Source organism: Ovis canadensis, chromosome 7 (genome assembly GCF_042477335.2).
Source record: "Ovis canadensis isolate MfBH-ARS-UI-01 breed Bighorn chromosome 7, ARS-UI_OviCan_v2, whole genome shotgun sequence".
Taxonomy (NCBI): domain Eukaryota; kingdom Metazoa; phylum Chordata; class Mammalia; order Artiodactyla; family Bovidae; genus Ovis; species Ovis canadensis.
The window spans coordinates 54,708,547-54,721,885 of NC_091251.1; the positions used below are offsets into that span (position 1 = coordinate 54,708,547).

The 13,339-nt window shown below is 38.4% G+C and overlaps 1 non-coding gene across 1 annotated transcript; it reads left to right on the forward strand.

The window, feature by feature from the left end:
• Positions 1-10,493: 10,493 nt before the first annotated feature.
• Positions 10,494-10,597, forward strand: LOC138444528 (U6 spliceosomal RNA). The gene has a single exon (XR_011258545.1). It is a non-coding gene; the product is annotated as a U6 spliceosomal RNA (small nuclear RNA).
• The last annotated feature ends 2,742 nt before the right edge of the window (positions 10,598-13,339 follow it).

The window sequence follows — 13,339 nt, forward strand, 5'->3', positions numbered from 1 at the left end:
CATTTATAGATTTTAGGAGAATTGACGTCTTTACAATATTGAATTAAGCAATCCATAACATGATGTAACACTATATTTATTTTTGAACTTTGAAATAGCATTTTGTAATTTTCTCTATGAAGGCCTTGTACATTTTTTGCTAGATATATAGCTCTCTATATTTTTATCAATTTTTTATTGACGTATGGTTGATTTAAAATGTTGTGCTAATTTCTGTTGTATGGCAAAGTGATTCATTTATGCATATATATATATATATATATATATATATATATACACACACATATATGTATACATACACATTTTTTATATTCTTTTCCATTTTGGTTTATCATAGGATATTGAATATAGTTCTCCATGCTATTCAATAGGACTTTGCTGTTTATCCATTCTAAATACAAAAGCTTACATCTGCTAACCCCGGTCTCCCACTCAATCCGTCCACCAGCTCTCTTCCTCTTGGCAACCAGCAGCCTGTTCTCTATGTCCATGAGGTTTGTTTATTCTCTATGTGAGTTTCTGTTTTGTACTGTAGTTGTGTTCATTTGTGTCATACTTTAGATTCCACATATAGGTGATATATTATGGTATTTGTCTTTCTGACTTACTTTACTTAGTATGATAATCTCTAGTTGCATCCATGTTGCTGCAAATGCCATTATTTCATTCTTTTTATGATTTGAGTGCTATTCCATTGTATACATGTACTACATCTTTATTCATTCATCTGTATGGACATTTAGGTTGTTTCCACATCTTGGTAATTGTAAATAGTGCTGCTGTGAACATAGGGGTGCATGTATCTTTTCAAATTAGAATTTTGTCTGGATATAGGTCCACTAGCAGGATTGCTGAATCATATGGAAATTCTATTTTTAGTTTTCTGAGGAACCTCCATCTTGTTTTCCACAATGGCTGAACCAACTTATGTTCCCAACAATGCAGGAGGATTTTCTTTTCTTCACAGTCTCTCCAGCATTTATTATTTGTAGAATTTTTAATGATGGTCATTCTGACCTATGTGAGGTGGTACCTCACTGTAGTTTTGATTTGCTTCTCAGATGGTTCAGTGGCAAAGAATCTGTCTGCTAATGCAGGAGACATGGATTTGATTCCTGGGCTGGGAAGATCACCTGGAGAAGGAAATGGCAACCAGCTCCAGTATTCTTGCCTGGCTCAGCCCATGGACAGAGGAGCCTGGTGGGCTGCAATCCATGGGACTGCAAAAGAGTCAGACATGACTTAGTGACTAAACAACAACAAATAATTAGAGTGTTGAGCTTCTTTTTACAGAGAAGGCAATGGCACCCCACTCCAGTATTCTTGCCTGGAAAATCTCATGGACGGAGGAGCCTGGTAGGCTGCAGTCCATGGGGTCACTAAGAGTCAGACACAACTGAAGTGACTTAGCAGCAGCAGCAGCAGCAGCAGCAGCATCTTTTTATGTGCATATCAGCCATCTGTATTTCTTCTTCGGAGAAATGTCTAGGTCATCTGTCCATTCTTCAGTTGGACTGTTTATTTTCTTGCTACTGAGTTGTATGAGGTATTTTTATAATTTGGAGATTAATCCCTTGTCAATTGCATTGTTTGCAACTATTTTCTCCCATTCTATAGGTTGTCTCCTCATTTTCTTTACAGTCTCCCTTGCTGTGCAAAAGCTTGTAAGTTTGATTAAGTCCCATTTGTTTATTTTTGTTTTTATTTCTAGTGCCTTAGGAGAGTGACTTAAAACTCATTGTTATGATTTATGACAGTATTTTGCCTGTGATTTCTTCTAAGAGTTAAAAGGAGCTATGTCTTATGTCTAAGTGTTTAAACCATTTTGAATTTATTTTTGTGTATGGTGAGAGGGTATGTTCCAACTTCATTGATTTACATTTTTCCCAGCACCACTTGCTGAAAAGACTGTCTTTTCCCCATTGCATGTTCTTGTCTCCTTCATCGAAGATTAATTGACCACAGGCATGTGCGTTTATTTCTTGGCTCTCTATCATGTTCCACTGATCTGTTTTTGTGCTGATATCATGCTGTTTTGATTACTGTAGCTTTGTAGTATTGTCTGAAGTCTAGGAGGGTTATGTCTCCTGTTTTTTCCTTTAGGATCGCATTGGCAACTCTGGGTCTTCTATGGTTCCATATGAATTTTAGAATTAATTGTTATAGTTCTGTGAAAAAAATGTCATGGGTCATTTGATAGGTATCCCATTAAATCTGTAGATTGCTTTGGGTTCAGTTCAGTTCAGTCACTCAGTTGTGTCTAACTCTTTGCAACCCCATGGACTGCAGCAAAGCAGGCTTCCCTGTCCATCACCAACACTTGGAGCTTACTCAAACTCATGTTCATCAAGTTGGTGATGCCAACCTACCATCTTATCCTGTTGTCCTTTCTCCTCCTGCCTTCAGTCTTTCCCAGCATCAGGGTCTTTCCCAATGAGTCAGTTCTTCCCATCAGGTGGCCAAAGTATTGGAGTTTCAGCTTCAGCCCTTCCAACGAATATTCAGGACTGATTTCCTTTAGGACTGACTGGTTGGATCTCCTTGCAGTCCAAGGGACTCTCAAGAGTCTTCTCCAGCAAGAGAGTTCAAAAACACCAATTCTTTGGTGCTTAACTTTCTTTATAGTCAAATTCTCACATCCATACATGACTACTGGAAAAACCATAACTTTGACTATACAGACCTTTGTAGGCAATGTCTCTGCTTCTTAATGTGCTCTCTAGTTTGGTCATAGCTTTTCCTCCAAGGAGCAAGCGTCTTCTAATTTCATGGCTACAGTCACCACCTTCAGTGATTTTGGAGCCCAAGACAATAAAGTATTTTACTTTTTCCATTGTTTCCCCATCTATTTGCCATGAAGTGATGGGACTGGATGCCATGATCTTAGTTTTTTGAATGCTAAGTTTTAAACCAACTTTTTCACTCTCCTCTTTCAATTTCATCAAGAGGCTCTTTAATTCTTCTTTACTTTCTGCCATAAGAGTGGTGTCATCTGCATATGTGAGGTTATTGATATTTCTCCTGACAATCTTGTTTCCAGCTTGTGCTTCATCCAGCCCAGCATTTTGCATGATGTGCTCTGCAAATAAGTTAAATAAGCAGGGTGACAATATATAGTCTTGACATACTTCTTTCCCAATTTGGAACCAGTCTGTTGTTCCATGTCCAGTTCTAACTGGTGCTTTTGAACTGCATACATATTTCTCAGGAGGTAGATAAGGTAGTCTGGAATTCTTATCTTATTAAGAATTTTCCACACTTTATTGTGATCCACACAGTCCAAGCCTTTGGAGTAGTCCATGAAGCAGAAGTATATGTTTTTCTGGAACTCTCTTACATCAAGGCTGTATATTGTCATCCTGCTTATTTAACTTATATGCAGAGTACATCATGAGAAATGCTGGGCTGGAAGAAGCACAAGCTGGAATCAAGATTGCCAGGAGAAATATCAATAACCTCATATATGCAGATGACACCACCCTTATGGCAGAAAGTGAAGAGGAGCTAAAAGGCCTCTTGATGAAAGTGAAAGAGGAGAGTGAAAAAGTTGGCTTAAAGCTCAACATTCAGAAAACGAATATCATGGCATCCAGTCCCATCACTTCATGGGAAATAGATGGGGAAACAGTGGAAACAGTGTCAGACTTTATTTTGGGGGGCTCCAAAATCACTGCAGATGGTGATTGCAGCCATGAAATTTAAGACTCTTACTCCTTGGAAGAAAAGTTATGACCAACCTAGATAGCATATTCAAAAGCAGAGACATTACTTTGCCAGCTAAGGTCCGTCTAGTCAAGGCTATGGTTTTTCTAGTGGTCATGTATGGATGTGAGAGTTGGACTGTGAAGAAAGCTGAGCGCTGAAGAATTGATGCTTTTGAACTGTGTTGCTGGAGAAGACTCTTGAGAGTCCCTTGGACTGCAAGGAGATCCAACCAATCCTTTCTAAAGGAGATCGGTCGTGGATGTTCATTGGAAGGACTGATGCTAAAGCTGAAACTCCAATACTTTGGCCACCTCATGTGAAGAGTTGACTCATTGGAAAAGACTCTGATGCTGGGAGGGAATGGGGGCAGGAGGAGAAGGGGACGACAGAGGATGAGATGGCTGGATGGCATCACTGACTTGATGGACATGAGTCTTAGTGAACTCCGGGTGTTGGTGATGGACAGGGAAGCCTGGTGTGCTGTGGTTCATGGGGCTGCAAAAAGTCGGACACGACTGAGCGACTGAACTGAACTGAACTGAGTGGTCTAGTGGTTTTCCCTACTTTCTTCAATTTAGGTATGAATTTGGCAATAAGGAGTTCATGATCTGAGCCACAGTTAGCTTTCGGTCTTGTTTTTGCTGACTGTATAGAGCCTCTTTGTTTTTGTCTGCAAAGAATATAATCAATCTGATTTTGGCATTGACCATCTGGTGTTTTGGGTACTATGGCCATTTTAACAGTATTAATTCTTCAAAACCAAGATATTGCTCTATATTTTTAATTCTATTGTAAAACGCCATTTTTAAGATGCTTCAGAATTCTTTGTTTGTGTATTATATATCTAAAATTGTGAACCTGAACATGCAGTACTGGTGAGAAATGATGATGATTTGAACTAAGGTGGGGGAGGTAAATATGGAGGTGGTGAAATTGTGTACATATATTAAAGATCAAGTCATCAGGATTCATTGCTACAGTAATACAGTATGATATTGACATCTATGTATTTGTATGTAAATGGGAAATTTTAAAAATAAGAGCTCGTATTTTGAAAACTTTATCTTTGGCAATATTTGTACCTAGGTCAGAAATTATTTGCATCAGAAAGAATTTTCTCTTGCTTCTGCCAGGCTTCTGGGCAACTACTGACCCCAAAACACTTTAAAACAAATATTCATGCTGAGGAGTTTTGGATGGTCTAGGAAGCATAAGCAACTTCACTTTCACTTTTCACTTTCATGCATTGGAGAAGGAAATGGCAACCCACTCCAGTGTTCTTGCCTGGAGAATCCCCGGGACAGGGCAGCCTGGTGGGCTGCCGTCTATGGGGTCGCACAGAGTTGGACACAACTGAAGCGACTTAGCAGCAGCAGCAGCAGGAAGCATGAAGCTATATGAAATCTGGCTTGTGGTTAAGAATATTTAAGGGAGATTTTCCCCCCTTTTCACCCTTCCCAAAGTTGGAGACAGGTACTTTTTCATACATTACCCAGGAATGGGAGCAGGCTTATTTCTAAACCAACCTTTAAGTGAGTATGTAGCCCTGTGAACCTCAGCTTTAATGGAGGTCCCTTAGTAGGCTCCCCACTGTCTGTGTAACATCTTTCTCCCTAAGCCCTTTGCAGCATGAAAACCAAAACTCAGTTTTAATGGGGTTTGGCAAATCCTTGAGAGCAAAAGTGAACGTAACTGCTCTGCTTACATTTTTGACTTCTTGCTTTAAATTTAGGTTTTTTGACCTCAGAGAATTTCTTCCTTTCTGGACAGCTCATCAACAAATTTACAAGATGCTAAAAGATAATTTAATCCAAGATTTAGTTTTTAGTGATAGAATTGATCAGGGTCTCTAGCTCATCATGCTGTCAGAAATGAATACTGACTTCACTCCTTTAAGTTGAGGCTTTGTGCTCAGTCACTTTGGTTGTGTCCAACTCTTTGCCACCCCGTGGACTATAGCCTGCCGTGTGCCTCTGTCCACGGGTTCTCCAGGCAAGACTACTGGAGTGGGCTGCCATGCCCTTCTCCAGGAGATCTTCCCCACCCAGGGATAGAACCTGCATCTCTTGTGTTTCCGGCATTGCAGGCATATTCTTTACCCACTGAACCATGCGGGAAACACAAAGTTGAAGCTATGGTTCTTGTTAAAATGCAAATATCTATGCTTGAGATAGCCTGCTAAAGCAGTCCTTTTAACAGTGTCATCTTAAAACTAATTCCATAAAAAATCATCTGTCATGCTTGTTAAAATGCTAATTATGGCTCACATTTCCTGATACAAATCTTAGGATGGAAGGAGGAAGAATTTTTACTAAGTGTGCCAATGGAGAATCACATGGTTATCTCTTATACCTTTGTAAAAATTAGTTTCATTACTCTTTTTTGAAACAAATTTTCACAACAACAGATGCTTCAAATACTTGATATCTGGAGGAAAAACACTTTCTGATATGAGACTAACGGTAACTGATTCCATTTTCCCTGACTGCTCTAGTGGGGTGCTGCCAACCATTGTCACCTATACTTGTGGATTATATAGTCTCAAAGTCAGTGGTTGACTTATTCTACTGGATTTTCTTGAGACCATCCAAGGAAATGTGAAGGAGGCTCATTTTTGAGTCACATTTATAGAGAAATCATGAAGCCACAGAAAAGTTAAACATTCTTTTTCTAGAAGGAGGGAAAAAACCCTGTATACTTTCTTATAAATATATGTTAGAGGATAACTCCAATTATTCCCTTAGAAGAAATTCTTTGGAATGGATTTACTAGGATACAAGGTATAGATATTTTAAGATTCTCCATCCCCTAATAAAGAATAATTTTATTGCCCTGGTTATAGAAAAGACACTGAAATAATGTTAGATATTTACAGGCAGTTCAGAAATATTGAAGAAGAAATTAAAATTATCCCAACCTGCAACCCAAAGAAAATCATGGCTCAACATGTTCATGTGTTTTATATCTTGTCAGATTTTTCTCTTAGGCATACAAATATTTTATTTTCAAAAACAGAGTAATCCTGTTTGTAAACTGATATTTTAAATCAATGTTATGTTGTGAATCTCTTTCCATGCCTGTAAATGTGGGTTTTGGAAAAGTGCATCGTAGTTTGTAGGTGCCCTACACAGTGTGTTTAGTGTCTAGCAGAACACCTGATACTAGCAACAAATATTTGTAATCCTACTTGCCATGCTTGTAACTCCTTCTGGGCAGTTGACTCCTACCCTTGCAGAAAGGGCAGATATTAGGCATCCATATTTTATACCATTTGTTCTCTCTTCAGTCTTTGCCAGTTGAGTAACAGGTTCATAGAGGCCCCAGAGAATCCACAGGCTGGCCAGGGGACCTAAAGGTGTGATCTCATCTCATAAGCAAAGGATGAGCTAGCTAATGAGATTCCATTTCTTAAGACTTTAATTTCAAAATATGCAGAAGAAGAAAAAGCACAGCAAGAGAAGAATTGATGAGTCATCTTACACTGCAAGAATGGAGAGGTCATAAAGGACCAAGCTTAGGGCACAAAGAAGCAGAAACTGTAAGATAAAGATAAGATATGGAGATGAAAGAAGTCAGTTGGAGGAGTTCAGGAAGCAGCAGTCAGTGGAGAGTACCTGAGTCAGTTCACGGTGGAACACTAGAGCAAAATTTACATCCTCAGTCTGCTGGTGCCTCCCGTGAGTCACCTCCCACTTGGACTGGGGGTGGCCCATTCTTACAGTGGCTCCTATTGTTTGATTTCTGTTTGATCTCATCTCCCTAGGATTCCAGGTATTCTTATAATTCCATCCACTAATTCATCAACTCATAGATTGAAGTTTGAGTGAGTCTCTATTACCTGAGGCTAAAGAATATAAATAAAAGAGTTACTCTGATCATTTAGACACAACAGTTACTTAAGGGAGTGGATTTTTGGTCTTAGGGTTATAGCTATATCTTATGTAAGTATGTGTGTGTGAGTGTGAACTTTTTGTTTAAATATATTTATTTCTAATTTCATCACAATATGATTAGGAGATTTTCTTTGTAGTTGAGAATATTATACATTTCTGCATATGCTAAAGAAATGTGCATTCTCAATTTGAAAGTACAATGTTTTATTTTATACATTTATTAATTTTTTTCCATTAAAAAAAAACTTTTATATTGGAGTATAGTTGATTAACAATGTAGTGTTGGTTTCAGCTGTACAGCAGAATGATTCAGTTATACATATACATATATCTACTCTTTTTCAAATTCTTTTCCCATGTAGGTTATTTCAGAATATTGAGCAGAGTTCCCTGTGCTATACAATACGTCCTTGTTGATTATATATTTTAAATATAGAAGTGATAGAAGTATGCAGATGTCAGTCCCAAACCCCCAATTCTTCCCACCACCTTCTCCTCCTTAACCTTAAGTTTTGTTCTCTCTGTGAGTCTGTTTCTGTTTTGTAAATAAGTTCATTTGTATCATTTTGTTTTTTTTAGATTCTGCATATAAGTGATATCATATGATACTTGTCTTTGTATGGTAATCTCCTGGTCCATCCATGTTGCTGCAAATGGCATTATTTTATTCTTTTTTTAAATGTCTGAATAGTGCATGCATGCGTGCTAAGTCACTTCAGTTGTGTCTGACTCTTTGCGACCCTATGGACTGTATCCTGCATGTCTATGGGATTCTCCAGGCAAGAACCCTGGAGTGGTTTGCTATTGTGAATATGAGTCACATTTTCTTTATCCATTCATCTGTCAATGGCCATTTAGGTTACTTCCATGTCTTAGCTATTGTAAATAGTGCTGCAATAAACATTGAGCTGCATGTATCTTTTCAGATTATGGTTTTCTCTAGATATATGCCCAGGAGTGGGATTGCTAGAATATATGGCAGCTCTATATTTAGTTTTTTTAAGGAACCCCCACTGGCAGTGCAGGAGATGTGGGCTCCATGCCTGGAGAAGGAAATGGCAGCCTGCTCCAGTATTCTTGCCTGGGAGATCCCATGGACAAGATCCCAGAATCCCAGGAGCCTGGTGGGCTATAGACTGTGGAGGTTAAAAGAGTTGGGTATGAATTGGTGATTAAATAACAGCAGAAATACTATTCTCCATAGTGGCTGCACCAATTTACATTCCCACCAACAGTGTAGGAGTACTCCTTTTTCTCCACACTCTCCAGGATTTATTGTTTGTAAACTTTTTATGATGGCCATTCTGACTGGTGTGAGGCGATGACTCACTGCAGTTTTGATTTGCATTTCTCTAATAATTAGCGATGTTGAGGATCTTTTCATGTGCCTCTTGACCATCTGTATGTCCTTTTTGGAAGAAAGTCTATTTAGGTCTTCTGCCCATTTATTTATTTTATTTATTTTTTTATATTGAGCCACATGATCTGTTTGTAAATCTTGAAGATTAATCTCTTGTCAGTTGCTTTTCTTGCAAGTATTTTCTCCCATTCTGTGGGTTGTCTTTTCATTTTGTTTATGGTTTCCTTTGCTGTGCAAAAGCTTTGGGGTTTAATTAGGTCCTATTGGTTTAGTTTGGGTTTTGTTTCCATTATTCTAGGAGACAGGACCAAAAAAATATTGCTGCAATTTATGTCAAAGAACATCCTGCCGATATTTTTCCACTAAGAATTTTATAGTATCTGGTCTTATATTTAGGTCTTTAATCCATTTTGAGTTTATTTTCTGTATGGTGTTAAAAGAATGTTCTAATTCTTTTTTTTTTCTTTAACATGTCGCTGTCTAGTTTTCCCAACACCATGTAATGAATAGACTGTCTTTTCTGTATTGTATGTTCCCGCTTCCTTTGTTGTAGATTAATCGACCATAGGTGCTCGAGTTTATTTCTGGGCTTTCTATCCTGTTCCATTGACCTATAGTTCTGTTTTTGTGCTATTAACATATTGTTGTGATAAGTATAGGTTTGTAGTAGTCTAAAGTGATGGAGCCTGATTCTTTCAGCTCTGTTTTTCTTCTTCAAGATGGCTTTGGCTATTTGGAATCTTTTGTGTCTCCAACTATGGTGTTGGAGAAGACTCTTGAGAGTCCCTTGGACCGCAAGGAGATCCAACCAGTCCATTCTGAAGGAGATCAGCCCTGGGATTTCTTTGGAAGGACTGATGCTAAAGCTGAAACTCCAGTACTTTGGCCACCTCATGCAAAGAGTTGACTCATTGGAAAAAACTCTGATGCTGGGAGGGATTGGGGACAGGAGGAGAAGGGGATGACAGAGGATGAGATCGCTGGATGGCATCACGGACTCGATGGACGTGAGTCTGGGTGAACTCCGGGAGTTGGTGATGGACGAGGCCTGGCATGCTATGATTCATGGGGCAGAAAAGAATGGGACATGACTGAGCGACTGAACTGAACTGAAACATTTTAACATTTTTTGGTTCTAGTTCTATGAAAAATGCTATTGGTAATTTGATAGTAATTGCACTGAATCTGTAGATTGCCTTGGGTAATAGAGCCATTTTAACAATATTGATTCTTTCAATCCAAGAACATAATATATCTTTCCATCAATTTGTGTCATCTTCAATTTCTTTCATCAGCATCTTATAGTTTTCTGAGTACAGGTCTTTTGCCTCCTTAGGGAGGTTTGTCCCTAGGTATTTTATTCTTTTTAATGTGACGGTAACTGGGATTGTTTCTTTAATTTCTCTTTCTGATCCTTTGTTGCTAGTGTATAGAATTGCAACAGATTTCTGTGTATTTATTTTGTATCCTGCAACTTTAAAGTTTCAACATTTTTAAATTAACTTCATGAGATATACTTAAAAATACTCTGTATTGTGTTTGCTTCGGCAGCACATATACTAAAATTGGAACGCTACAGAGATTAGCATGGCCCCTGTGCAAGGATGACACGCAAATTCGTGAAGCGTTCCATATTTTTTAAGGCAGCCTTCTGAATGGGAGAAAATAATAGCAAATGAAACAACTGACAAACAACTAATCTCAAAAATATACAAGCAACTTATGCAACTCAATTCCAGAAAAATAAACGACCCAATCAAAAAATGGGCCAAAGAACTAAATAGACATTTCTCCAAAGAAGACATATGGATGGCTAACAAACACATGAAAAGATGCTCAACATCACTCATTATTAGAGAAATGCAAATCAAAACCACAATGAGGTACCACTTCACACCAGTCAGAATGTCTGCGATCCAAAAATCTGCAAGCAATAAATGCTGGAGAGGGTGTGGAGAAAAGGGAACCCTCCTACACTGTTGGTGGGAATGCAAACTAATACAACCACTATGGAAAACAGTGTGGAGATTCCTTAAAAAAAATTGCAAATAGAACTGCCATATGACCCAGCAATCCCACTTCTGGGCATACACACCAAGGAAACCAGAATTGAGAGAGAGACGTGTACCCCAATGTTCATCGCAGCACTGTTTATAATAGCCAGGACATGGAAACAACCTAGATGTCCATCAGCAGATGAATGGATAAGAAAGCTGTGGTACATATACACAATGGAGTATTACTCAGCCGTTTAAAAGAATTCATTTGAATCAGTTCTGATGAGATGGATGAAACTGGAGCCGATTATACAGAGTGAAGTAAGCCAGAAAGAAAAACACCAATACAGTATACTAACACATATATATGGAATTTAGAAAGATGGCAATGATGACCCTGTATGCAAGACAGCAAAAGAGACACAGATATGTATAGCGGACTTTTGGACTCAGAGGGAGAGGGAGAGGGTGGGATGATTTGGGAGAATGGCATTGAAACATGTATACTATCATGTAAGAATCGAATTGCCAGTCTGTGTCCGATGCAGGATACAGCATGCTTGGGGCTGGTGCACGGGGATGACCCAGAGGGATGTTGTGGGGAGGGAGGTGGGAGGAGGGTTCATGTTTGTGATTGCATGTACACCCGTGGCGGATTCATGTCAATGTATGGCAAAACCAATACAGTATTGTAAAATAAAGTAAAAATTAAAAAAAAAGACTGCAAAAAAAAATACTCTGTATTTTTATTTTTGGTTTTCTAATGAGAAAGTAAAAATTAGTTTGTTAAAGTCTTCACAACTATACTTGTTCTGCCCATCTTTTCTTCTTATATTTCCAGTTATCATTGCATATAATTTGATGTACTGTTTAATTCCATTAATTGATTTGCTATTTAATGTCAGTTCTCTTGATACTTTTTGTCTGATGTTAATAATATGACCACCTTGCTTTCTTTTTGTGTGTATTTTTTGGTATGTCTTTAGTCATCCTTGTGTTTTTAAATTTTCTTTATCACATTTTTTCCCTACATTTCTCTTATCAAAAGTAAAGAGATTTGGTTGACATATTTGTTTGGACCTGTGTGAATATCTCTGGAATGACTAGGATGAGTTCAGACACTGTCTAGTCATCTCCAAGAGCATTTGATTTTCTTCCTGGGCCCACAGTTTCCTTTGGTGTTGAGAGTGAGCAAGTGACTGAGTTCTGGCTAACAGAATACGGTAAAGGTGAAGTGTGTGATCATTTTGCTCTTTCTGGTCTGCATGGCAATGCCCAAGGCCACCTTGTAAACCACAAATGAGTTAGCAAAGTCTCTATTAATCTGAGTCCCTGAATATCTGCATGGGGCAGAGCTCCTCTACTGCCAACTGGACTATTTATAAGAGAGAAATTAACTTTTGTTATGTAAAGCCACTCAGCTGCTAATATGGCAGCTAGTGTGAACTAACATAAGAGATGGTAAAGAAAGTGGGTTCTACCATAACAGTAAAACTAAAACACAGAGTACTGTCGTAACAGTTGAGAAAACAGTGATGAAACTGATATTAGAAGATGGAGACTCGTGATTCACAATGGCAAAATATTTGGGAAAATTTTTGTTAGTGATAGTTTTTAAGGTAGATAAAGTGACTAATAACCCATAGTTCTATGGGTAGAAACTGAATAAAGAATATTAGAGCTGCATGCTAGTTGACAGTGGCTATATTTTGTAAGGTTTTAGGAGCAAGAGCTCAAGCAAGAACTGCTTGGCTCAAAAACTCAAGGGAGACTAGAGAGAGTCCAGAAATTTGAAGCTTTTCAAGTAGGAAAAGTTGACTGTCTTTAGAGCCCAGAGGGTGGGAATCTAGGTAAACAGAAGCAACTAAAGTCCCTTAAGACTCAGTCTCTTTAACAAAAAAAAAAAAAAAAAAAAGGACTCAATCTCAAGACTAAGAATTCATTAAGGGTGTGATATTCCCTCCCCAAATAGCCACCATTAATTTGAGGAAAAAGTGAAAAGGAGTTGAGTGAGGAAAAAAGTAAATTAGATTTGAGAGTTATGTCCAGGAAAGAAATTTGGGTGTGGTTACTGACATATGGAACTTGCTGGAAGTAAGTAAATTAGACACTATTAAGGGTTTGGAGAAAATTGGATAGCCAAAGAATCATAAGAACCTGGATGTCATTAGAAACCTCACTGACTAGAGAGGATGGTGGATGGAAGTGACATGTGTGATAGTAATATAGCAGTCAAAGACTGCTTTAAAGTGGCCAAAGAGGCCAGTCCCAGTTGGAACTCTTTCCAGGCAGTTTCTGCACTGTTTTATAAAGCTGCTGTACAAGAGGCCCTTCTGTCCACACATCAGAGAATCCGCAGCACTGGGAGCAGCCCAGGGCTGCAG